Raw genomic sequence first — 27,654 nt, 5'->3', positions numbered from 1 at the left:
GTACATTGAGCACTACTGGAGTGGTTTCAGGTAAACTACATTTTAAAGACTGTGTAACACAACAGGTAAGTAACTAACAGCAGCTAAAATGTATATGGATCATCTCTCGGTAGTTGATCCCTTTTGAAAGGCGCTACACGACGGCTGTGGTATAGAAATTACATTTTCTATGTGAACGTTCAAATTTGTGCCTGTGGTAATGTGCCTTACCGGCATTTAAAGAAAATTAGTTTTGTGTCCTCTGCAGTGTTAAGAGAGAAAGGCTTTGGTTTGGGATAAAAGGAAAAAGGTGTAAAGAAAGGAAAGTTGCCTTTTTCTTTTATATAGTATTGAGAGATGTGTTCGCTGACGTTATGATCGCCTTGTGTAGACTGGTGAGACGTCCCCGCCATTAATCGGCTGTGATGGCACTGTCAGTCCTCCACTCGTGTGTGTGTCTTCATAATCCGAGGTGAGGACCTCATAATCGTATACGTGCAAAAGAAAGTGTGAATCGCCTTAATATTATTTTGCCGTGGTGTAGAAAAGGGGTCCCGTGTTTGCACTTGTCTGGGCTATAGCGCAGGGGGAGGATGAAAAAAATTAAAAGTGCTCACTTTGACTTAAAGCAGAAGCGCAGTCAGCGTCTCAAAGGCCGGCACAGCTATGCGCGCGCTGGCTGCTCGACTTTTGCTGGGCAGGAGACCCTTTTGCAGACACGTTCATGATATCAAAAGTCTCAGCGCTCTTTGGAGGTCATTCATATATTATATATATAGCAAAATCCCCGCGTCTCGCAGCGGAGAAGTAGTGTGTTAAAGAAGTAATGAAAAAGAAAAGGAAACATTTTAATAATAACGTAACATGATTGACATTGTCATGAGTGTTGCTGTCATATATATGCCTGCCTAAATAAGTCACCCTCGCTTTGCTCTTACTTTATTTACCGTTCATTTAATCATGGCTATTGGCGGAAAAATTATAAAATGGAAGGAGGATGGCTTTACCAAAACAATTATTGATGGCGAATCGATTATTCATAAAGCTTGAATTGGTGATGTTTTTCTGTGTTAACCTCATATTTTTTCAGACTTCTTCTCAAACTAAGGTGGTGCGAGGATAAAATGAATCGGGATGCGCTGATCAATGTAATCGGTGTACCAGGAAATCATGCATTGACAAAAGCTCCCTTTGCTTGTAATGCAAAGTGTGATTAAATGCATTATTTTTAACGTTATGGAGCACATGCATCGAAGCTTCTCAGCTGTGCTTGTGCTAAGAAAAGGACAGATTTTAAAAATAACGTAACACGATTGTCAATGTGACCTTTTGTAAGTAGTGTCTGGAGGATTCAGTGTGGAGAAACTCTATAGAGACAGCGTGTGTATTAACTTGTGGATTTTTCTGTGAGTATTTGGTGGCAGTCTGACAAAGTTGCTTCGAAGACGGCATTAGCCGCGGAGCTCAGCTCAGACCGAAATTAGATGAAGGGGAGGGGAGATGATGACGTGACTCCCCACCCGCCTTAACTGTCAATCCCCCACAAACACAGTCTCGGAATTTGCATAAGCACACCCCTTCACCTACAATTTTAACTTAGTTATAAAGTGATCAAAACTCTCGTTTATATCCTGCGTCCTCTCATTAAACTTGTATCCCGCATTACCTGTGGGCATGTGAAACGCCAGCGGTAGCCTGTCTATGAACTTAGTTTAAAGTTTAGGTTTACACCTTGCTTTCTTTCCGAGGCAGCAACACTCATGAATATGGTAGTATATGTCACTCGCTCGCTTCTTATTGTTTTTCGCTGCGTTCTCAATTATATAATGCATGTTTTCTTAAGCGCTTTTTGCAGGTCTTCCTGGTTTTCTACGCACTGCGTTGACAATCAGTTCACGTGATTACGTGGGAGGCGTGATGATGTCACACGAAACTCCGCCCTTCCAGCTCAACTCCATTACAGTTAATGGAGAAAAATACCTTCCAGTTATGACCATTAGGCGTAGAATTTCGAAATGAAACCTGCCCAACTTTTGTAAGTAAGCTGTAAGGAATGAGCCTGCCAAATTTCAGCCTTCTACCTACACGGGAAGTTGGAGAATTAGTGATGAGTGAGTGAGTGAGTGAGTGAGTGAGTGAGTGAGTGAGTGAGTGAGTGAGTGAGGGCTTTGCCTTTTATTAGTATAGATACATCATTTCTGGACTATAGTTTGTGCAGGAAATGACATAAAATGGGCAGGAGGAGGAGTATAGTAACCTAATGAAGGACTTTATTAAATGGTGCAACTCAAACCACCTACACCTGAACAGCAGCAAAACCAAGGAGCTTGTGGTGGAATTTAGGAGACCCAGGCCCCTCCTGGACCCCGTGATCATCAGAGGTGCAGACCTATAAATACCTGGGAGTGCAGCTGGATGATAAATTGGACTGGACTGCAAATATTGACAGAGCCGACTATACTTCCTTAGAAGACTGGCGTCCTTCAACATCTGCAATAAGATGCTGCAGATGTTCTATCAGACGGTTGTGGTGAGTGCCCTCTTCTACGTGGTGGTGTGCTCGGGAGGCAGCATAAAGAAGAGGGACGCCTCACGCCTGGACAAACTGGTGAGGAAGGCAGGCTCTATTGTAGGCATGGAGCTGGACAGTTTGACATCTGTGCTGAGCAGACTCCTGTCAATCATGGAGAATCCACTGCATCCACTGAACAAGATCATCTCCAGACCCAGGAGCAGCTTCAGACAGACTGCTGTCACTGTCCTGCTCCACTCACAGACGGAGGAGATCGTTCCTCACCCACACTATGCGACTCTTCACTTCCACCCGGGGGAGTAAACGTTAACATTATACAAAGTTATTGTCTGTTATACCTGCATTTTTATCACTCTTTCATTTTTTTTTCTCAGTATGCTGCTGCTGGAGTGAATGTGAATGTTCCCTTGGGATTAATACAGTAAAGGATCAGTAAGGACTCAAAGTTGTGTATGATAAATCAAATAATCCCAGGGGTTATCTATCTATCTATCTATCTATCTATCTATCTATCTATCTATCTATCTATCTATCTATCTATCTATCTATCTATCTATCTATCTATCTTTATGATAAAGAGTAAACCGATAGGCATCTGCTGCAAAAATGATCAGTAAGGACTCAAAGTTGTGTATGATAAATCAAATAATCCTAGGGGTTCACCCCGTGATGAGATACAAGGGGTCAAAGTTACTCCTTTTTTACAAAATTTCTTAAAAATGGGGATTGGTAATATAGGCACGTGGAATGTCATTTTATGCTATTTTGAAGTTGCCGATCACAAATATAATAATGTTTATGACATTCGATTATTTACCGGTGGTCCTAGCCCTCTAAGAGCCACTACATGAAGGTAAAAAATCACTACAGGGGAACCTATACCTATAATTCGTTCCGGAAACGTGCTTGTAATCCAATGCACTCGTATATAAAAGCGAATTTCCCCATAAGAAATAATGGAAACTCAGATGATTTGTTCCAAAACCCAAAACTATTCATATAAAAATAATTAATACAAAATATAAAGTAAAAATACAGAAAACAAATTATCCTGCACTTTACCTTTGAAAAGAATAGTGGCTGGTGTGAGGGAGACAAGAGAGAGGAGGAGGAAGGTTATTGTGCAGGACGACTTTCACTCTAACTAATGGAATCCCTGCTATCTATTGGCTCACTGGAATGTTCTTCTTTTTTTGCGACTTTAACAAGGAAACCTATCCAATGACAGTTGCTTTTGCTTTTTGGACACAAAATAAAAAAATGCTTTACTCACTGTAAGGTTTCTAAAGTCTTTTGGGATTCCCCCCCCCCAACGGGACGACATGCAGAAGAGCGTCCCAAAGCAACCACAGGCTCCCAGTACTGTAGTAGTTCACCATAAAAGCGAATCCGAAAAGATCGCAGACATGCTATAAGTACCTGCTGTTGATGGGTGATACAAGGAACATTATAAATGCGCAGGGCACAGTATAACTTGGTCACGACTATGCTTGACTGCTATGTCTGTGTATAGGAGGGCGGTAGATCCTGCTACAATAAATAACCGTGCTATTCCTCTTTCAAAACCCAAAATCTGGAATAGCCTGCCAATAGGAATTCGCCAGGCAAATACAGTAGAGCACTTTAAAACACTGCTGAAAACACATTACTTTAACATGGCCTTTTTATAAGTTCACTTTAACTTAATCCTGATACTCTGTATGTTCAATTCTTCATAATAACTATTCACAGTGGCTCCAAAATCCATACTGACCCCAACTCTCTCTTCTGTTTCTTTTTCCGGTTTCTTTGTGGCGCCACCACCACCTACTCAAAGCATCATGATGCACCAGCATTGATGGACTGAGAGCCAGAAGTCTATGTGACCATCATCATCAGGTCCTTCCATGAAAACCCTAAATACAAAGAGGACTGTTTGACTTATGTTAGGTAGATTGCCCAGAGGGGACTGAGCGGTCTCTTGGTCTGGAACCCCTACAGATTTAATTTTTTTTCTCCAGCTGTTGGAGTTTTTTTGTTTTTTCTGTCCACCCTGGCCATCGGACCTTACTTATTCTATGTTAATTAATGTTGACTTATGTTTATCTTTTATTGTGTCTTCTATTTTTCTATTCATTTTGTAAAGCACTTTGAGCTACATTTTTTGGTATGAATATGTGCTATATAAATAAATGTTGATTGATTGATTGATTGATTGATTTCAAGCTGAATAAAGCTGTTGTTGCTAAAGTACTGAGACTCAGACTCGTGTTTTGGGGTGCAAGACAGGGACTCACACGTTACAACACACACATGTGGTCACAATGCTATAGTAAACAGTATACGCTCATACGGATGTTGACTATATGAGTTGGGAACGCAGACTGGGACCGAGCATGTTAGACGATTACCCACAATCCTGCAGTGAGAGAGAGAGAAGAACCATCAGCTCAGTTGTGGTCATATGACACTCAGCAGGCAATGCGTATACGGACTACTCGTATCGCAAGACCTCGCTCATTCATCAAGTCAAAATTTGTTCACAACACTCGCAGACCAAGTTACTCGCAATCCAAGGTTTTACTGTAATTTCAAACATAAGCACGTGGGGTATCATTTTAGACTATTTCAAGGTCAACGACTCCGAATATGAGGTTATTTTTAATTTTTGATCCTTTACTAGGGATCTAGCACTCTATGGACCTCTATCAAGGGTGCAAAATGACACATTTCTATTACATTTGAGATTATTTCCACTTTAAACATCTAAATCTGAAGCGTACCTTTAAATATTTCAAATATTTGACGCCACCCGTTTCTGTTTATTGTGCACTTCTACCTCATGAAGTATATCATTACATTTCTGACCAACACCCCGAATTAGAGTGGCGGATGCCAATTCAGACTTTTTCTGCTTTGTTTTAAATACTGAAGCCAGGAACTCAATGTTAGAGGCTAAATCCCGTCTTCTTGGACCAGACTGAACTCGTCTTTGTTCCAAGTAGGACAGCAGCCAAGAAGAGAGCTTGTTCCTTCTCAATGAATGGACAAATGCAAAGCTAAGGAAGTGAAACAGGTCACCAGTGAAAGGCATTATTTTTATCCTTAGCATCTTTTCCAAACTGTAAGGGCAAAAACAATCATTTGGCTTATTTTTTCCCCTTCTCCCATTGCCTTTAAAGCCCCGCCATGGCTGTTCTTTTCCAGAGCGTCTACCAGATAAAACAGATGACATTTCACAAGGCCTACTCTGCTAACAGCAGGCAGGAGCTGTAGTGACTGATTGGCTGAAACATGAGGATTAATGGGTATTTATATTTCATTAAATTTTATGCTCACTGGAGAATAATGTATCACTCGCAGATATTGAAACATATGTCAACCCTATCCACTTACATATAATTCAATTTGACTTAAATGCATTGATCAAATTTTATTAAAGTCCAATATATCTTCTAAAAAGGCTCACTAACACAATATTTCTGCTTCGCATTCATCAGATAAAGGGAAGCAATTGGGATGTAATTCTATTTATACATTTTTTTTTCTGCAAAAGGAAGGTACATTATTGTGACGGGAGTGCTCATTACAAGGTGACTGAAGCTGGCTGAAGGACTCACAATTGTACATTATTAAGAGAATTCTCAAGTGCTGCCATTTAGCTTAAATTACCCCCAGGTTTAGGTTTGCATTTCTATATTTTTTTTTTTCAGCTACTCAAGAAGAAAAGAGAAATCAACTCTGCTAACAATATTACCTTTGAAAGTTTGCTATTTGATTTTTTTTTTTCCGTCCTCAAACAATTTGCTCAAATTAGACCGTAGGAGAGAGAAAAAAAAAAGAAATAAATCTTATGAATCATGTATAATACACATTATTTAAAATGTCACAGCTCATCTCGGAGTCTTTCTTTTCACAAATAAGACGGCATTATTGTTACTATATTACAAAAAGAGAAAACCCCTTCAGGTTTTTAATTTGCGGCTTACATTTCATTCTTCTTGATTGCATATTTAGGGAACAATAAATATAAACCTTGTGGCGTGGAAATCTGGAAACTGAATACATTTAGGATTCATATTCCTTGTCATTTACTGGGTAACTGTAAAAGGCGTAGCCATTGAAAAACCGGTTCATGCTGTTAACCAGCTTTAACACGCTAAGCTCGGTTTCATTCCAATCAGTTTAGACTTTAATTCCTTATTCTCTTTTGTTTTAGGTTTGTGAAGGAAAACTGGGCACACACAATTGGTGACTATCCACTAATCTTCATTAAATGTATAATTTGTTGTTTCATCAGCATTTTGTAAAACACATGCTGCTGACATTTTCGGTTTCTTGTACAGTCATGTGTCCATTTAGGCCGTATGTCGGTCACAGAGTGTACAGGTCATTGCAAGTGAGGCATTATGGGTCTGCTGGGGGTCACCGGTACGCATACAAACCGATCTTCTCAAGCCTCGGCTTCTGCATGCCGGGTCTGTGTAAGGGACGAAGGCATAAGAACTGGCACACGTGGAGCAGTGCCCACCTTAACAAACCTCAAAAGGCCCTCCAACGGTCAGAAAACATATTAGAGCCTGTGAAATAATATTAAATCAAATTTTATTTGCCAAATACAAGTTATCCATTCAGCACAATATGTAGTGAAATGTTTGGTTGCTCAACTCCAAAGACTTTGTCTTTAGGAAGAATATAAAAAGACAGTAACAATAATACATGATTTTATAAAAAATCACAAGTCATCAATAGAATGTCATAAATGATAATTAACTATATAAATAATTTAATAACTTAAATAACTTAGTGTAAAAGAGTTAATCATAGCACATCATGTATAGTATCTCTAGACCAAGCATTATCAGTTCCAGTCCCGGTGGGCCGTAGTGGCTGCAGGTTTTCATTCTAACCCTTTTCCTAATCAATGACCAGTTTTCACTGCTAACTAACTCCTTTCCCCTTCATTTTAATAGCCCTGATTTTAAGGATTCAGTCCCTTAAATTGATTTGTTTCTTCATTAAATGGCAGCCAAACAGAAAAGAGAAGTGAAACGAGCCAACAGATGACCAGCTAAACTGGAACGTCAAACTCCAGCCAATTTCACCCCAACCAGCTTCTTAATGAGAAGCCAATTCTTGCTGTTAATTAAAGCTGTTATTGAATATCAGGACTTGTTGGTGGCCCTGCTCTGGGCTGATTAAGTTTACCCCTCAAAACATGCAGGATGAAATGTATACTATTGATAATTTTCTTGTGTTTTATAAACACATTTAGTCCTCCATATGCTGTGAAGTTAATAATATCCACCCCAATTTTATATCCCTGACACAAGACCCTGAAAATTCACAATATGAAAACTGGCTGCAGTGCCACCTTATGACATTGCTTCAAAATATCCGTATTAAATAGCTGGATGAAAATTAAAATGACTTTATCTATAGGTTTCTGTTACTGGATTGCACACCATACACTCTTTTCTGCTCGGCTTTGCAATTGAGCCCTGCAAAGGACCAGCATGCTGTCCACCATGTTTGTCTCCTGCTTAACGCTCAGTGGGGCTGCGATAATCACTGGCACCCTCAACTGGGCTGAATAAACGTACTTCTCAACACATGCAGGATTAAATGTATACTTGTAAGTTTTGATAATTTTCTTGTGTTTTAGAAATAAGTTTAGTCCTTCATATGCTATGAGGTAAATAACATGCATCTCTGTTTTACATCATCCAGCATGAAACCCTGAAGAATCACGATATGAACATTGGCTGCTGTGCCACCTGATGATGTTGCTTCAAAATATGTGTATTAAATAGCAGGATAAAAAGTAAAATTCTGTTAAAATGACTTTATTTATAAGTTTCTGTTGCTGGATTGCACACAATACACTCTTTTCTTCTTGGCTTTGCGATTGAACCTTCCAAAGGATCCAGAGTACTGTCCACCATGTTTGCTTCCTGCTTAATGCACAGTGGTGCTGCGATAATCACTGACACTCTAAACTGGGCTGATTAAATTTCCCCCTCAACACATGCAGGATTAAATGCAGTTTGATCATTTTCTTGTCTTTTAAATCTTCATATGCTGTGAAGTTAATAACATCCATCCCAATTTTACATCCCCAACATGAGACCCTGAAGAGTCACGATATGAACACTGGCTGCTGTGCCACCTGATGACATTGCTTCAAAATATCCGTATTAAATAGCTGGATGAAAATTACAATTCAATTTAAATGTCTTTATTTATAGGTTTCTGTTACTGGATTGCACACAGCACACTCTTTCCAATTGAGCCCTGCCAAGGACTAATGTACCGTCCACCATGTTTGCTTCCTGCTTAATGCTCAGTGGGGCTGTGATAATCACTGGCACCCTAAACTGGGCTGATTAAATGTACCCCTCAGTATATGGAGGATTAAATGCGTTCTTATAACTTTTGTTCAGTTCTTTTTCACTTGTTTGCACACTATGACGTCACATGTGATGAAGACCATGGAGCGGCTGCTGCTGCTTCACCACCTGAGGCCACAGGTCCACCATGCCCTCGACCCTCTGCAGTTCGCATACCAGGAGAAGGTGGGTGCGGAGGATGCCATCATCTACATGCTACACTGATCCCTCTCCCACTTGGACAGAGGCAGTGGTGCTGTAAGAATTATGTTTTTGGACTTCTCTAGCGCCTTCAACACCATCCAACCTCTGCTCCTTAGGGACAAGCTGACAGGGATGGGAGTAGAGTCATACCTGGTGGCATGGATTGTGGACTATCTTACAGACAGACCTCAGTATGTGCGTCTCGGGAACTGCAGGTCTGACATTGTGGTCAGCAACACAGGATCGCCGCAGGGGACTGTACTTTCTCCGGTCCTGTTCAGCCAACATACATCAGACTTCCAATACAACTCGGAGTCCTGCCACGTGCAAAAGTTTGCTGACGACACTGCTACAGTGGGCTGCATCAGGATTGGGCAGGAGGAGGAGTATAGGAACCTAATCAAGGACTTTGTTAAATGGTGCGACTCAAACCACCTACAACTGAACACCAGAAAAACCAAGGAGCTGGCGGTGGATTTTAGGAGGACCAGGCCCCTCATGGACCCCGTGATCATCAGAGGTGACTGTGCAGAGGGTACAGACCTATAAATACCTGGGAGTGCAGCTGGATGATAAATTGGACTGAACTGCCAATACTGATGCTCTGTGCAAGAGAGGACAGAGCCAACTATACTTCCTTAGAAGGCTGGCATCCTTCAACATCTGCAATAAGATGCTGTAGATGTTCTATCAGATGGTTGTGGCAAGCGTCCTCTTCTACGCAGTGGTGTGCTGAGTAGGCAGCATAAAGAAGAGGGACACCACATGTATGGACAAACTGGTGAGAAAGGCAGGCTCTGTTGTAGGCATGGAGCTGGACAGTTTGACATCTGTGGTAGAGCGACGGGCACTGAGCAGGCTCCTGTCAATCATGGAGAATCCACTACATCCACTCAACAGGATCATCTGCAGACAGAGGAGCAGCTTCAGCAACAGACTGCTGTCACCATCCTGCTCCACTGACAGACTGAGGAGATCCCACACTATGCGACTCTTCAGTTCCACCCGGGGGTGGTAGGTTAAACGTTAATATTATACAAAGTTCTTGTTTGTTTGGCCGGCACGGTGGCGCAGTGGTAGTGCTGCTGCAGTGCAGTAAGGAGACCTGGGTCCTCCCTGCGTGGAGTTTGCATGTTCTCCCTGTGTCTGCGTGGGTTTCCTCCGGGCACTCCAGTTTCCTCCCACAATCCAAAGACGTGCAGGTTAGGTGGATTGGCAATTCTAAATTGGCCCTAGTGTGTGCTGTGGGTGTGTTTGTGTGTGTCCTGCGGTGGGTTGGCACCCTGCCCAGGATTGGTTTCTGCCTTGTGCCCTGTGTTGGCTGGGATTGGCTCCAGCAGACCCCCATGACCCTGTGTTTGGATTCAGCAGGTTAGAAAATGGATGGATGGATGGATATTGTCTGTTTTACCTGCATTGTTATCCCTCTTTAATTTAATATTGTTTTTTATCAGTATGCTGCTGCTAGAGAATGTGAATTTCCCCTTGGGATTAATAAAGTATCTATCTATCTATCTATCTATCTATCTATCTATCTATCTATCTATCTATCTATCTATCTATCTATCTATCTATCTATCTATCTATCTATCTATCTATCTATCTATCTATCTATCTACACCCATACACCAAGAACAGTTTAGAATACCCAATGCACCTAACCTGTATGTCTTGGACTGTGGGAGGAAACCCATGCAGACACGGGGAGAACATGCAAACTCCACGCAGGGAGGACCCAGGTCTCCTTACTGCACTGCAGCAGCACTACCACTGCGCCACCGTGCCGGCCAAACAAGTTCATCTATATTTTAAAGTTGTTTTTAATTTGACATTTCATGTTTGTATGCTGAACCCTGTACTTGTGAAAAATGTGGCAACCTATCCATCTTCATTTTCTAAAATACCAAAAATACTCTTGTGAAACATATTTTGCATTAGACAGATTTATGGCCAAGAAATGCTTATGCGATGACACTGTTTTTGGTTTCTTGGCTGAAGAACTGCAATGTTCCATACTGCATTTGATTAATAAAGTCTCTGCCATGTATTTGCTGCTCACAATTAAACAAATATATTTTGCATCTTTCAGTAGCTGTTGCCCTTGGTTAGTAAAGTTATTTATTCCTGGATATGCTGCCATCAAGCCCACAGGTTTACTCTAATTCTAAATAGTGTTAATGACATAATAACTCCAGGGAACAATTAATATGTATTATTATATTTTTCCACTTGATCATTATCTCATTCCCACAAGTTTGTTAGGTTATTCCCACACTCCCACCCTTTATCTCAATCTTTTTATATTTATATATGTTTAGGGTGAACCAAAAAGAAGTACCACATTTCAAACGTTTATTCTACAGTAACGCTACAAGGTAAAAAAAATTTCATTATGACACAAGAAATGGTATACAAGAAAGAATTTTTTCGCCGCGTTTTAAAAATGATGTCTTCAAAGTGGTGGCCATCATTAGCGATGCACTCTTTGAGATGAATTCTGAACGCTCGCATGACTTGTTTGGCCATTTCAAAGGTAATATCCAAATATAATATTTTATGGCGAGTAGCATCCTTTAGGGCTTCAAGGTTTTGAGGTCGGTGTGTGTATACCTTCGACTTGAGAAGAAATCACACAGAGCGAGATCAGGCGAACGTGAAGGCCACCTGACATCGCCATGCAGGGAGATCACCTGTCATTATGAAAAGTAAAAAAACTAATAATGGTAACATAAAATAAATTTGTCCACTCGTCTGTGCTATAAATTTGTTTTCTGTATGATTACAATAATTGTGATCTTTTTATAGTCAAAATCACTGAATTTGCACATTTCCTGTTCAAAAACAGGGGAGAAATGTGAGGTGCGGCAGCGACGAGCCTCACCTCACCTCAGACTGCGCTTTCCCCCACACACGGGGCTGATACATGCAAATGACGTGTGCCTGTTGTTGTCTCTCTGTATGTCGCCAATAAAATGTTTGCAGACACGTTTGTTATGCACCCTGACTTTCCACAGTCTGGCTAATATCTTTAATGAATGTGTGTGACATATTTAGTCTCGCTGATCGGACATAAAACAGCAGTGAAAAGTCACAAGGTGAGGCAGGCGGTACTGGATGTGAGCCCAACAGGTGCTCATTGCTGCTGTTCTTCAATGCAGAGGCGCCAATAAGTCAAGTGCACTGCAGCGGTCTGTTTATTTTTATTTTTTGTACCGACTGTCTGAGAAATTGAAAAATTAAGACTTTTAAAACTAAAGGAAAATAAGGAGGACTTTTACAAGAAAGTGATCGAGATTTTCGTGCAGAAGGATAGGCGCATGGACTTCATTTACAGATAAAGGTAAGACCATAAACATTTTTCAAATTTGTAAAGAAATGGATCAGACTAAGAAAAAAAAAAACAATCCAATATTTAAAAACTAAATTTTGACCTTAAATAAAATTTTCCTTTGTTTTTCTTGTTATCGTTTTGTTGAACAGTCAATATTAAACTTGATTAAAGCATCAGAATTAAAAGCTTTTAAAAACAACTAAATATTTCAATTAAGGTCAAAATTGAAATCTGTTTTTTTTTTACACCATTCTGTACTTTCATTTGTATTGAATGAGTATGAATTGTGGAATTACAGCGGCAAATTTAGAACACATGTAAGGTGCTGGGCAAATGCGCTCTCTCCACTCTTTCTCGCCACTATAAATGTAAAGATCTTTCTAAGTATGTACCTTACCTATGTGTGTGTAAAGAATACTAATGAGATATGAAACATAACCCGTAGTCAATGTGCATGTGCCCAACTGAATAGTTAATAAGCTACTCTTTTGGGATCATATATTTGTAAATCTGACTCTGAAGGAGGCCGTGCCTCACCAGCCATGAACCTCACCGGACGTCACTGCCTGACATACAGAAGTAACTCAGAACCTTACACATGACAGTAACTTGACAATCTTTGCCGATTTTTGTTAAAATTGTATTTAAGGGAATTAAGTGGATAGGACTGACAAGCTGTGTTGGGCTGAATGGCCTGTTCCCATTGAGATTGTCCTACTGTTCTACTGTTATAATGTTAAAGATTTACTTTCTTTTTGTAAATGGGGTGGTACCATGTGCCATCTCTCCCGGCTACACAAGCTATTTATGGACCTTCATTTGTCATTGTATCTTATAAATGACTTATAAAAATGTCATGTTTAATTTTCTGTTATTGTTTATTGTGTAGGGCGGCATGATGGTGCAGTGGGTAGCGCTGCTGCCTCACAGTTAGGAGATCCGGGTCCACTTCCTGGGTCCTCCCTGCGTGGAGTTTGCATGTTCTCCCCGTGTCTGCGTGGGTTTCCTCCCACAGTCCAAAGACATGCACATTAGGTGCATTGGTGATCCTAAATTGTCCCTATTGTGTGCTTGGTGTGTGCTGGTACTCTGCCCGGGGTTTGGTTCCTTCCTTGCATCCTGTGTTGGCTGGGATTGGCTCCAGCAGACCCCCATGACCCTGTAGTTAGGATATAGCGGGTTGGATAATGGATGGATGGATGGATGGATGGATGTTTATTGTGTTAAATAGAAGGCAAACAAACCAACTCAGTCTATTAACGAACCTTTGATTTTAAATTAATGTTGTAGTAATATTAAATATTAAATGTTTTGTTAATGGAGAAGTGTGGGGGTATTTTGGTTTGTGTAATTAGGCTATTTTACATACTTATGAAGTCTGAAGTTATGAAGTATTTTTACTATTTATATTCATCATTTCTTGTAAAAATGTAAATGTGTAGAATGTAGCATTAAAATATTTAATCCTTCGTTATTCTGTGCAAGGGGTATTTCAGTTTTGAGTTGTTAGGCCTATTTTACCTATTTATGAAGTCTGTTTAATTGCAGTTTTACTATTTTATATCTGTCAGTTTCTGTCAAAAAAGGAAAATGTGTGAAACTGTAGCATTCAAATATGTAATGGAGGAGCGTGGGTTATTTCAATTTGCTTAATGGATTTTGTTCATGCATCATTTTTACTCTTCTTTATCCTTCAGTTCCTATAAGAAAAGGTAAATCTGTGGAACTGTAGCACTAAAACATTTAATGTGGCATTAATGTGTTGCAGGTTTATTTCTGTGTGTGTTATTCTTGATTTTTCCTTGTTCGGAGAACCAGGATGATGTGAAAACAGCAGAGTGCATGGATCTATCCCACAGATCCATCCATTTGTACGACAATAGAAACCTTTCAGTGCCAAAGGGTATCTGAACAACATTGAGCAGTGCTGTCGATTAGATGCACCCTGGAATGGCAATAGAGTATCCATCTGTGAAGGGCATTTTTCAGCAAGAATGCTGGCCACAAGGTCAATAAAATCCTAGGTGATCCTACAGATTTCATTTACCGTATATACTGACGTATATGTCGGGTCTTGAAACCTGAAAAATCGATCATAAAATCAGACCCCGACTTATATGCCTGTTGAAAAATGTGACACTTCATTTTTTCTTTTTTTACATCTTCTTGCTTCCTCCAGTCTCACATCAGTTTCTCAGACGCATTGAATTTTGTTGCAGCAGCGCAGTTACCAATTTCTTTCACTACTTCAACGACATTTAATTTAAAACCAGCTTCATATTTTCTTCTGATCGAGCGCTCCATCCTAGATAAGGGATGCTCTTACGTTAAAGGTATATGAGAGTCTGAGATACAAAAAACACAAATCAGTGTAAACATTGCTTCAGAATAGTTTGCGTATTTGGGCACAATAGAGAGAAAGAGAGAGAGAGAGAGAGAAGTTAGGAGCACATGCTGATACAGCGCATTGCCGCACCCACATAGAAAAAAAAAGCAGTGTGTTCGGTGGCTACTCTCTCAGGTGGGCGTTAGCATATCATAAACTCTTGGACCAATAGCGTGAGTTTTTCACCTTCGACTTATATACCACAAATTGTACTGTAAAATCAAGTCCCAACTTATCTGCAGGAGAACTTATCCACAAGTATACACAGTAAATGCCTATCGAAAGATTGAAGATATCAGTTAAGTTAAGGAGGTTCTTTACAATACCATGGGTTCCAACTGCAGTCCACCTGGGCCACACATTCAGAAACGTGTTAATCCTCAAAGAACATCTGTGGAGAGACCTAAAAATGGCAGTTTACAGATGCTTGCCATCCAATCTAAAGCCAAATAGGGGGTCAGAATGACTAGGCCATGGAGGGAAATTTAGCCTGGACATCATGATACACCTTACTCTTTACGAAGGATGCCCAGGGATCTTTTATGACCACAGAGAATCAGGACCTCAGTTTTATATCTCATCTGAAGGGTATCACCATGTGCACTCCGCAGTGACCCCATCACTGCACTGGAGCATTGGGATTCAGTCGGGTAAGCACTTGCTACTGTCCTCACCAATGAGCCAAAATAAAAAACGTATCCATTTAAAATGAAATCCATTACACAACAAAGTGTGCAGAAAGGGAAGGCGTCTGAATACGTTAAATAAACTTGTACAAAAGATCATCAACAATCGATGAAGCTGTAGTATAAAGACTTTAAAGATTTTTACAGTAGTTGCAAAAATCATCCTACTGTATGTCAAATTGATTATCAACTGAAACCCTGTCATTTTTTTTTTTTTTTCGATGAGGGAATATAAATGTATACAGACATCGACTGCCTATATTATTCCACTATCAAATGCCTAATATTTACCTTGGTTTGCAAAACCAAACTTAGAAGGAATGAAAGCTACGACATGGAGCTGAAAAAAAAAAAAAAATAAAATCGTAACAAGAAACCAAAGAAGGTATATTTTTGTAAGTGTTTGCTTGTCATACAAAAGCTCTCAGACTCATCGGGACAATAGAGGTGTACTCTGTGCGGCATTGTCTTCTTCCTTTCAGCTCACAGCCTGTGATGGACAGCCAGTCTACTGTCATTCTTTGTTCTGTCTGTCACACTACACTTACCTCCTGCTGTTTCCAGTAATCAATACAGGACTGAAATCACCTACTGTTACCTACCTCTGTTACCGCCTATTTTGTCCACTCATAAATTATGAATCAGAGCTCCCCCCTTCCTTCCACACACACAAAACATCAAGTCTAAAATTTCTATTGCATTTGCTAATCATTGATCAATAATTCAGAGGCCTCTCTCGTCTTGAAGGGTCCCTGGTTTCCTGGAACATATGGCACAGGGTTGACAGTGTTCAGGTTACTATTCCCTTATCACAAAGGCAGCAAGGGAAAACAAGTTGTTTAAAGTTGTTTTTCTGAGGCTGACTTTTGTTCCTTACTTGTTACATTTAATGACTGCACAGCTACAGTGGTTATAACAGCCAGTGTAATTCATGGTGTTAGTTGACATGATGGTTATCTGTGGGGCTTTTCATTTCCTTTATTTGGTATTTGATTTATGTTATCTTTTTTTTTTTTCTTTTTTCTGCGTTTCTTCGCCCTTTTTTTTCAAACCGTCTATTAATTCACACATTTACAAAGTTTAAACCTATCACACTATAAATTGAGAATATATCACAGCGTTTGAGTGTCATTATTCATTTTCACCACAATTACCCATTGAGGTAACTTCAATATTATTTTACTGTATAATAAAATGCATTTATAGCCGATAGTTATTAGTCGGTGACCATCATAATACCTGTCTGTGCATAAAATACAATAACAATAATAACATTTAGACTATCTGCTGACAACCAGTAAGGAATGCTAATTTTATTTACAAGAAACCATTCTCAATGAAGTTAGCAGATAAATACATAAAATAACTGATATGATATGCTAACATTTTTGCATAAACTGTGATCCTTAAATATTATATTTAGTTAAAGTGTGTAAAAGTTTGTGGTGCAGGGACCACAAACTGCAACTCAACATCAGTAAGACAAAAGAGTAGCTGGTGAACTTCTGGCGTGCCAAGGAGCCTCTGAGACCACTCAGGGGGAGGACGTGGAAGTGGTGCGGAGCTACAAGTACCTGAGGGTTCACATGAACAGCAAACCGGAATGGTCTGACAACACAGTGGCACTGGACAAGAAGGGTCAGAGCAGACTGGACTTGCAAAGGAGACTCATGGCCTTTTGAGGTTTGCAGCAAGCTGCTGGAAATGTTCTACCAGTCCATAGTCGCCAGTGTGGTGTTCTGCGCTGAAGCAACTTGAGTTCAAGCGAAGCACAATGCCTGAAACAAACCTGACAGGAATGCCTGCACCATCACAGGGACAACCCCTGCACCCACTGGACGCTGTTACGGAAAAGGGGATGGTGGCTAAATTAGACGCCATCATGAAAACTCTCTTCCTTCCCCTGTAAGAGGCGCTCTCTTGGAGCACTTTTAGCCACAGGCTCATTCCACCGCGGTGTGCTCAGAAGTTAATGGATTGGATACGCTTTTGAAAATGTGGTCTTTGGTGGTCTTCGGTCATAGAGTAAGGTAAACGAAAATCAAACTAAGAGAATTTTCATGAAGATCCTATCCCATCATATTTGTTCTAACTACACCTCATTTTGTGAGCCTTCAAGTTTGCCATTGTCAGCAAACCCAGCAAGTGATTGAGTGAATGATGGAAATTACTTCAAATTCCATTAACTGCCGTATCTAATCCTACTTGTCCTCCATCTATGTAGTACTGAAGCAAATGACTGATGTTTGGATTATTTAGCGTATTACCTATAGCCGTAACTTAATCTCCTTAAGGGTAAACAGCTCTTCGTACTAGAAATACTAACATATTTCCTGATATTTGATCTGTTGATATTTGTTTTGAAATTAAATACCTTAAATGTTATTAATTAGAGAATCCAGCTGTGAGTGAATGAATGAATGGATGGATGGATGGTTTTGTGAAAGACAATTTCAAAAGACAAATAATGGGTTAAAAATAATTTATTGCAGGTGTAGTGTGCTAAGCATATAAACTAAACTGCATATTTAATAAGAGTCATTGAGTTATAAACTAAAGTTTGATTTGTGTAAAAAATGCTAGAGAAAAAATCAATTAAAGATCTTAATTATTATGTCATTTGTTAACAGTTTTTACATTGAAAATCTGTCAGAACACAAAGTTGTTTGTTTTCTTTTATTATACCATTAGTCACAGACTCATTTTTTACAGTCAGGAACTGCAGCACATTATAATTTTTTAAGTAAGCTAAAAAGCTAGAAATATTGTAGATTAATAAATTATTATAATTACACTTGTCTTTCCCCTGGACAATAAGTAAAAAATAACAGTTGGTGATGTCATACATGCACATCAGAGCATTGCCCTCTGAGTTCCTCCAAGGTATGTAGTTCCACCCCAGACAGCGAGGGGGCACTGCCACTAATTTTTTTCGTCTTCTTTTTCCTCCACAGTACTGAGAAACCGCCCAGTGGGGGCAGCTGACCACTCCCCTTCTGGTCCCTGAGCCATAAAAAGCATGACCGTCCAGAAAGAGGTGTCACTTTTTGACCAAGTGACCAGAGTAAAGGAGCTCCTCAATTACAAAGATGAAGAATGCCTATATTTTCTCAAGTCCCTTTATTTGTTGGCAACTATTTTGTTTCTTTTCCACACCTCTTTTGTCCTTTAAGTAAATGGGGACAGCCAGGATGGCACCCCAAAATGTATTTTCTGTCGAGCCTGTCATTCCCTCAGACGACCACATTGCGTAACGTGCTAATTTCGAACAATTGGGTAAATAAAGGAATTTCTATTCCTTTATAAGCCTAAAAATCTAATAGAAAAATAAAATGGGTTTGCTATCATTTTTTCATTTGTGTTTAATTTTAAGCAAATTGCATTAAACAGAAAATATTTTTAAAGAAGGAAAACATTATCATAGTCTGTCTCTTTATAAGTATATATGCAGTGATTAGTTTTCTCAGCCTGCTGTTCTTTGGAGTGGCATATCGGTGAGCAGCAGACCGAACTCTAACCCAATGCACACCTGAAATGTTGACTTCTCTGAACATCAAAACATTCTGTCTCAGATCTTTAATTGATTAATCTCTCTTGGGCTCAAAAAGAGCACCATATAGTGTAATCACTTCCTAAATATCTTTATTCAAAGTGGCTCAGTTGAATGACCTAAATATATCAGTGGTCAAAGTATCTACTGTGTTATCGAAACTCTTTTCTACAGCAATTGGTGCAGATTTACCCTCATTAAAACACACCACACATTAAACTATGCCAGCTTATGTACAGTACATTGAACTAAAACAAACAACTCTTATAAAATCCATCACGCCACTTACCATACAAAACAAACTCTTTAGGTTTGTATGTGATTTGCCCTGTTCCAGGACAGCCTTAATTCCGTGAAAGCCTGTCATCCAGCCAAAACTACACAATACACTTCTTTTGCTGTAGAAGTTTTTATATTTAAATGTAAGATACAGAGGTTCACCCAAGATCAGTTGCTTTACAAGACTTTCTTCTGCAATTCACAGACCCCTGCAAGCATCTCCTTCACCCATCTTAATGCTGTGGGATTTCCACCTGGCTTCTGTGTTCCCTTCCCCTTAATAGGTCTGTTTGTTGTCAATAAAGCCCAGCGGTCAGTTGCTCAATCTTTCTTCTCTTACCTTGTGGGATTTTATAAATTCCAGAAGTCCCCTCTGGCCTGTCAACGGTGGCCGTCCCTGACCAAATGAAAGGGTTTCCTCATTAAGGTACTGCTTATTGCAGGATTCAAGAATGCACACTCAAAATTACATAAAGGGACTATATGGTACAAATGCTATATTTTCACAATTCAAAAGATAGATAGATAGATAGATAGATAGATAGATAGATAGATAGATAGATAGATAGAAAGAAAAGGCACTATATAATAGATAGATAGATAGATAGATAGATAGATAGATAGATAGATAGATAGATAGATAGATAGATAGATATGAAAGGCACTATATAATAGATAGATAGATAGATAGATAGATAGATAGATAGATAGATAGATAGATAGATGCTCTATTAATCCCCAAGGGAAAATTCACATACTCCAGCAGCAGCGTACTGAGAAAAACAATATGTAATGCAAGTTAAAAAATGCATGGTGGAGAGTGCAAGGCAGGTATAACAGTCTATAATCTTGTGTAGTGTTAACATTTACCCCTAATTGAAGAGTCACATAGTGTGGGGGAGGAACGATCTCCTCAGTCTGTCAGAAGCTGCTCCTCTGTCTGCAGATGATCCTGTTCAGTGGATTCTCCATAATTGACAGGAGCCTGCTTAGCACCCGTTGCTCTGCCACGGATGTCAAACTGCCCAGCTCCGTGCCCACAATGGAGCCGTCCCTCTTCTTTATGCTGTCTCCCCAGCACACCACCATGTAGTAGACGGTGCTTGCCACAACCATCTGATAGAACATCTGCAGCATCTTATTGCAGATGTTGAAAGATGCCAGCCTTCTAAGAAAGTATAGTCGGCTCTGACCTTTTTTTACACAGAGCATCAGTATTGGCAGTCCAGTCCAATTTATCATCCAGCTGCACTCCCAGGTATTTATAGGTCTGCACTCTCTGCACAGTCACCTCTGATTATCACGGGGTCCGGAAGGGGCCTGGTCCTCCTAAAATCCACTACCAGCTCTTTGGTTTTGCTGGTGTTCAGTTGTAGTTTGTGGTTTGAGTCGCACCATTTAACAAATTTCTTGAATCGGTTCCTGTACTCCTCCTCCTGCCCACTCCTGATGCAGCCCACAATAGCAGTGTCGTCAGTGAACTTTTGCATGTGGCAGGACTTGGAGTTGTATTGGAAGTCTGATGTATGTTGGCTGAACAGGACCGGAGAAAGTAGTCCCATGTGGCGTTCCTGTGCTGCTGACCACAATGTCAGACCTGCAGTTTCCGAGACGCACATACTGAGGTCTGTCTGTAAGATAGTCCATGATCCATGCCACCAGGTATGACTCTACTCCCATCTCTGTCAGCTTGTCCCTAAGGAGCAGAGGTTGGGTGGTATTGAAGGCGCTAGAGAAGCCTAGAAACATAATTCATACAGCACCACTGCCTCTGTCCAAGTGGGAGAGGGATCGGTGTAGCATGTAGATGATGGCATCCTCCGCTCCCTCCTTCTCCTGGTATGCGAACTTCAGAGGGTCGAGGGCATGGTGGACCTGTGACCTCAGGTGGTGAAGCAGCAGCCGCTCCATGGTCTTCATCATATATGACGTCAGAGCGATAGGCCGGAAGTCATTCAGCTCACCAGGACGTAATACCTTTGGGACTGGGGTGATGAAAGATGTTTTCCAAAGCCTCGAGACTCTCCCCTGTTCCAGGCTCAGGTGGAAGATGCGCTGTAGAGGAATCCGCAGCTCCATTGCACAGGCTTTCAGCAGTCGTGGTGATACTTCATCTGGACCCGCTGCTTTGCTGGCACAAAGTCTCCTCAGCTCTCTGATTACCTGGGCTGCTGTAATTGTGGGTGGGGGGAAACTCTCTCCTATGCTGGTATCAGCAGAAGAATGGGTGGAGGATGCAGTTCTCCAAGGTGAGAGTGGGTTAGGGTGGTCAAACCTGTTAAAGATGTTGTTCATCAGGTTTGCTCTCTCCATGTCTCTCTCGATGGTGGTACCCTGCTTCGAGCTACAGCCAGTGATGGTCTTCATCCCATCCCACACTTCCTTCATGCTGTTTTTCTGCAACTTCTGCTCCAGCTTTCTCCTATACTGCTCCTTTGCCACCCTGAGCTGGACTCGGAGTTCTTTCTGTACACACTTGAGCTCATGCTGATCACCGCCTTTAAAAGCCCTTTTCTTCTGGTTCAAAAGGCCCTTGATGTCACTTGTAATCCATGGCTTGTTGTTAGCATAGCAACATACTCTTCTTACTGGAACTACAATGTCCATACAGAAGTTGATGTACTCAGTAGTGCAGTCAACAACTTCCTCAATGTTCTCACTCTGTGACCCCTGCAGGATATCCCAATCCGTAGTTCCAAAGCAGTCTCTTAGAGCCTACTCTGCCTCAGGGGACCACTTCCTGAATGATCGTGTGGTTGTAGGTATCTCCCTCTCTCTTCCGGTGTAGTGTGGCTGAAGCTAACCAGGTTATGATCTGCTTTCCCAAGCGCAAGCAGCGGGGTGGCACTGTATGCATGTTTAACATTTGCATACGGTAGGTCAATAGTCCTATTTCTCCAGTTGTTACAGTCCACATACTGGGAGAAGGCAGATAATGTTTTGTCCAGCGTCACATGGTTAAAGTCTCCAGAGATTAGCACAAGCGCCTCAGGGTACTGTGTTTGTAGTTTAGCAACAGCAGAGTGGATGACGACACCCGCTATCTTCATGTCCGTGCGAGGAGGGATGTAAACAATAACAACAATGACGTGTCCAAACTCTCTGGCCATGTAATGGGGATGTAATGTAATGTAATGTATTTCATTAGAATATAACATATTAATATGTTTCAATTATAGGATGCTGCAGTTTCAAAATGCATATGTCTCATTCCCTAAGAAAACCGTTATGCTTCAGGCAGGGTTTGATCCCTGGCTTAGGTGCATTTTTTATTGCATTGTTTTTTAATTATTGACTTTCATATTCATGTGATTTCTGCTAGGTTCAGTTATTATGTGTTGTGTGCACAGTATATATTTTAATGTAACACCATTCCTTGTGCTGTGTGGGTGAAACCCCTGCAGGTGGCACCACCTTGACATCACTACAGCTGGGACTAATTGCGGTCAGAGAGAGGGTCCTAGCAGCGGATCATTAAGAGTTTCTTGGAGTTTATTATAAGAATTGTGTCCCCTTTGATTTTTTATATATATATTTACTTCTGTTTTTCAGATTCTGGACTGTGTATTGGGACTTGTTTCCCTGAGATTACCTTTATTTTCCTTTTTTTTTCTAATGAACAATGCTGCATATCCTCTCTCTGACACACTGAGGACTTTGAGCCAACGAATTATTCAGCAGAAGTGTGTGAAGAAATGTGACTGGGGCTTTTTTATACCAATAGCAATAAGCCTGTATAATGCCTGAATATGACTGTGACTGCCAAGTCAAAAGTTTTCTTTTTTTGCATTTTGGTCATTTTAGTGTGTTTTCAGTCCACATTGTGTGGGTATTTATTTATTTATTTGTTTACTAGTGGTGATATGAATGATAATCTACATAACCTACGCATTGCCAGTATGTAATACACCGAAGGAATATGACTTCTTCTGCATGATCACCAGTCATGAATTTTCCAGCAGTTCAATGTTTATGCAGTTTTACAGTTTGTAAGCATGTGCCATTACATAGGATTTATTTGTAAACTGCTAATACACAACTGAAATATTACTGTTCTTAGAGGAGCAGATGTATATAAGGTATTTTGTTTGACGTATGTGTGTTAAAATGGTTGTATTGACATGAGATTGTTGTAGGCTCCTAAGGAAGTCCAAAAATGATATATGGATTTATATTATAAGATGTAAGGTTTTTGAAGAAAAATTAGCATTGCATGAAAACGTTTGCTAATCTTTGTATATGTAAATAGAGCAGAAAAGTGACTGCTTCAAGATGCCGAAACTTCTGGTGATAACTTTTGGCAAGGAGAGGCGCTCCAGGTGGATGGACGGCGGGAGTGACATGAAGAGTCGTAAAGCCAATAATCTTCAGAGGCCTCATGTATAAAGGGTGCCTAAGCACAACAATTTTGAGTGCTCCTATTTAGACGCTCAAATCGTGATGTATAAAACCTAAACTTGCCGAAAAGCCATGTACATTTTCACGTCAGCTACATGCTTGGCGTATGCAAGTTCTCCGCTCAGTTTTGCAAACTGGCGGCACCCAGAGTCAAAGCAGTGCTTTTGTTCAAGTGTGGTTTCCCTTCCTTTTTTAGATCCACATCCCTGACGCGGCTTTATCAAATATACTGAAATTAACCCATTATTAGTTTAAGGCATATGATTGTAATTAACCTATAACAATATAATGGTCCATGGAATAGCCAAACTATTCCAAATATCATAGCTGCTTTAGCGTTGTTACTCTCAATGCACCACTCAGAGTATTTATCCTACTGTGTCTGAGTGTGGAATCACAGCGCTACAGCAGCTGATTGGAAAGAGAATTATCGGTATACAGCATCAAGCACACGCTGCCTCAGCCATGCTATCTATTGAACTGCTCTCATACGACAAACACTTCAGAGCCTTTCCTTTACGGACCTTGCGGTTCAGAAACAGTTTCATTCCAAAAACTATAAACGCACTCAACATGTCCATAAAGTGCTCCTTGTAGAACTGTTTGTACTTATAAGTGCAATCACCTTATTGTAAACTTGCACTACAGTTATAATATCGCACAACCTGAGCCACTTTATAAAGCGCGTATTTACATATGATGCCGATATAATTTTTAAGATGAAATGCAGCAAAATATGTTTATGACATTATACAAATAAAATGTTAACATCATTTAAATCAGGGCTGTCAAACTCTGATCCTGGAGGGCCACAGAGGCTGCAGGTTTTCATTCTAACCCTTTTCCGAATCAGTGACCAGTTTTCACCTGTTTTAACGGATTATTTATTTAGGAATTTTGAAGCACTGCACTTTCTTTTCGGACACTGATTTGATTTAGATTTGTTTTTAATAAAAGCACTGAACACCTTTGCACCTTCCCCTTTCTTCACGTGGTGTCCTCATTTGTACAGCTCTTCCCGGTCATGACTATCAACGGTGTCGAGTTTAAGTGGCTCCCAAATGAGAAGAGGGAGCAAGGAGTCGGACCCGCACCATCACACACTGTGAGAGCAACAGCAGAGTAGGGGATACACAGTCTCAGCAAGCTACCCATCAAAGCCAGCAATTGTGTTTTGACTAAAAATATGGAAACTTTTCAAGAATGCTTTTGTTTTGTTTTCCATTGTCTATTCAAATAATGTGGAGTTTTACAGTTTGAAGTTAAATATCTAGGCACCCAGAAAGTCTCACTCAACAAGCTTACCTCTCAAGCCAGCTTATTTTTTTGACAAAAAAAATGGACACCTTTGAAAAATTCTCATATTTCTTTCCTTTTTTCTTGTTTTGTTTTCCATTGTCTATTCAAATAATGTGGAGTTTTACAGTTTGAAGTTAAATTTCTAGGCACCCAGAAAATCTCACTCAACAAGCTTACCTCTCAAGCTAGGTTTTTTCCCACAAAAAAATGGAAACTTTTGAAAAATCCTCATGTTTCTTTATTTTTTTTGTTTGGTTTTCCATTGTCTATTCAAATAATGTGGAATTTTACAGTGTAAAGTTAAATATCTATGAATCCAGTAATTTGATTAAAAATGTACAAATTTGTTTTTGCATAACTGTATTATTTTCTTATCCCTGCATGAATGGATTTACAGTAGCATGGCACAGACATTTCAATGTAAACGTTTCACCGGCTTAATTGCCAGAACATTTAATGGAAAAATGCCCAGTGTGTGTGGGAGTGTGTGTGTGTGTGTGCGTGGGTGTGTGTGTGTGTGTGCAGATCATTTGGTGAATCTCTGATAAGTACCATTGGAATAATATTCCTAGAACCATCTGAAAAACTGGAGAAATATTTAATCTTAATTCAGTGGTTTGACTTTTTAATATTTTTAGATCAAATCAGATTCATCCATCCATTCATTATCCAACCCACTATATCCTAACTACAGTGTCACAGGGGTCTGCTGGAGCCAATCCCAGCCAACACAGGAAACAAAACCCAGGCAGGGTGCCAACCCACCACAGGACACACACACACACACACACTAGGGACAATTTAGGATCGCCAATGCACCTAACCTGCATGTCTGTGGACTGTGGGAGGAAACCCACGCAGACACAGGGAGAACATGCAAACTCCACGCAGGGAGGACCCAGGAAGTGAACCCAGGTCTCCTAACTGTGAGCAGCGCTACCACTGCGCCACCGCGCTGCCCAATCAGATTCATGTAGATGTCAATTTTTCAATGATCAAAAAAAAAAACCCAATTATTTTTATGGCAGTTATTTGAGCCATTACGGTTTAGGATGTTGGTGTATAAATGAAAAATGAACTCTTATTTGTGTGATAAACATCAACAACAGTTTGCTTTTGTATAGCTGATAATCACTCAAAGAATGGCTTTAACAGGCCCTGTTTCTTGACAGCAAACGCAACCCAACCCCCAGATGCGTTTTAACTTTCTAAAAAGACAAGAAAGAAACTCTCAAAAAACCTTGCAAGGCAAAAAGGGTCATGGGAAAGGCAATTCAGAGAGAAAACCCAAGACCCCCTTTCAGGTATGTTGGTTGTGCAATGGGTGTCAAAGAAATGGGGAAAATACAACACCCAAAACAAAACACAAGTCATCCTCTTCACAGAGCAAGATGGCCAATCTATAGTTGCCACCTCAGAAATATAATGCAACACTACAAACTACTTTGCTGTTGTGTAGCGCTCCCTGCCACATGCAAGGACAGACCACTGCGACAATTCTCAAGGCACAAGGCAAGAATAGATTATACTGCTAACTAAACACAGAACTATCACATATAAAGATACAGATTTGTTCAAATACATCAAAAACAAAGTAGAAACTAATTAACATCAATGAAAACCAACAGTATCAAATGTCATTACAGGTGCTATGTTTTCATTTAAAGTAATTCACCTTAACCCTTAAACCACAGCAACTTGCAATTTGCAAGCACGCCGGATTCAAGCATATTCGGCGACGTACATTCGTTGACCACCACAACTGGCTATAGTCGCTTCACAGAGCAATTTGCCAGCACGCTGAAGCTGATCAGTCCATGCCATATATTCATTGAGCAGCCAGCTCATGACCACTGGTACCCCCTAGTGAATCAGCATCACTGTCCCTGGGATTCAGCTGCTGCACTAGACTTGCCTGCAAGCATCAGTGTTGGCCTTTGTGCGTTTGCGTGCAGCCAGTTCAAGTGCAGTTGGCTCGGTGATTTACTGCATTTCATCAATGGTGTCAGTTGCACCTTGTACGTATAATAAGAGATTGTTGCATTGTTTTTTTATAGTTTGTACAGTTCATTGGCAGTGTTTGAAATGATCAGTATTGCAGTAATTGCGATGCTCTTTGCATGAAAAAAATATTGTGACGTTTCCTTAAAAAGTGCAGCAAAAACGTGCGTGGTGTCCGGGGGTGCATTAACCCCCAAGGATGTGGTGATTTGAGGGTTAATAAAAGGACAAATGTCTGTGTATCTGTGTGTTCATCCAGTTGCTATGTCTCTGTTTTATGCCATTTGGTGTGGGATTCATAAAAGCATTGCTAATATTTGTGTTGCACATTCTGTTGGAATGAAAAGCAAAATGCATTTTATTGCTACAAATGTTTGTGATGCACCCTCTGCTGAAATGAAAGACACAATGCATTTTATTACAGAATACATTACAAAATACATTCCAGTAGTTGGTTTACTTCAAATGTTAACGATTATTTTTAAATTTTAATCGGCCTTAGATGGGTAGCACAGCTATCTACAGTATACAAATAAAATTGTAAGCTGTTTGGGTGTCTGTTTGTTTGCTCGCTAATCACACAAAAAACAGCAGAACAGGAAATTTTCAATCAATCAATCAACATTTATTTATATAGCAC

The sequence above is a fragment of the Polypterus senegalus genome, chromosome 15 (assembly GCF_016835505.1).
Source record: "Polypterus senegalus isolate Bchr_013 chromosome 15, ASM1683550v1, whole genome shotgun sequence".
In the NCBI taxonomy this organism is placed as follows: Eukaryota; Metazoa; Chordata; class Cladistia; order Polypteriformes; family Polypteridae; genus Polypterus; species Polypterus senegalus.
Note: the sequence above shows the minus strand (reverse complement) of the source record.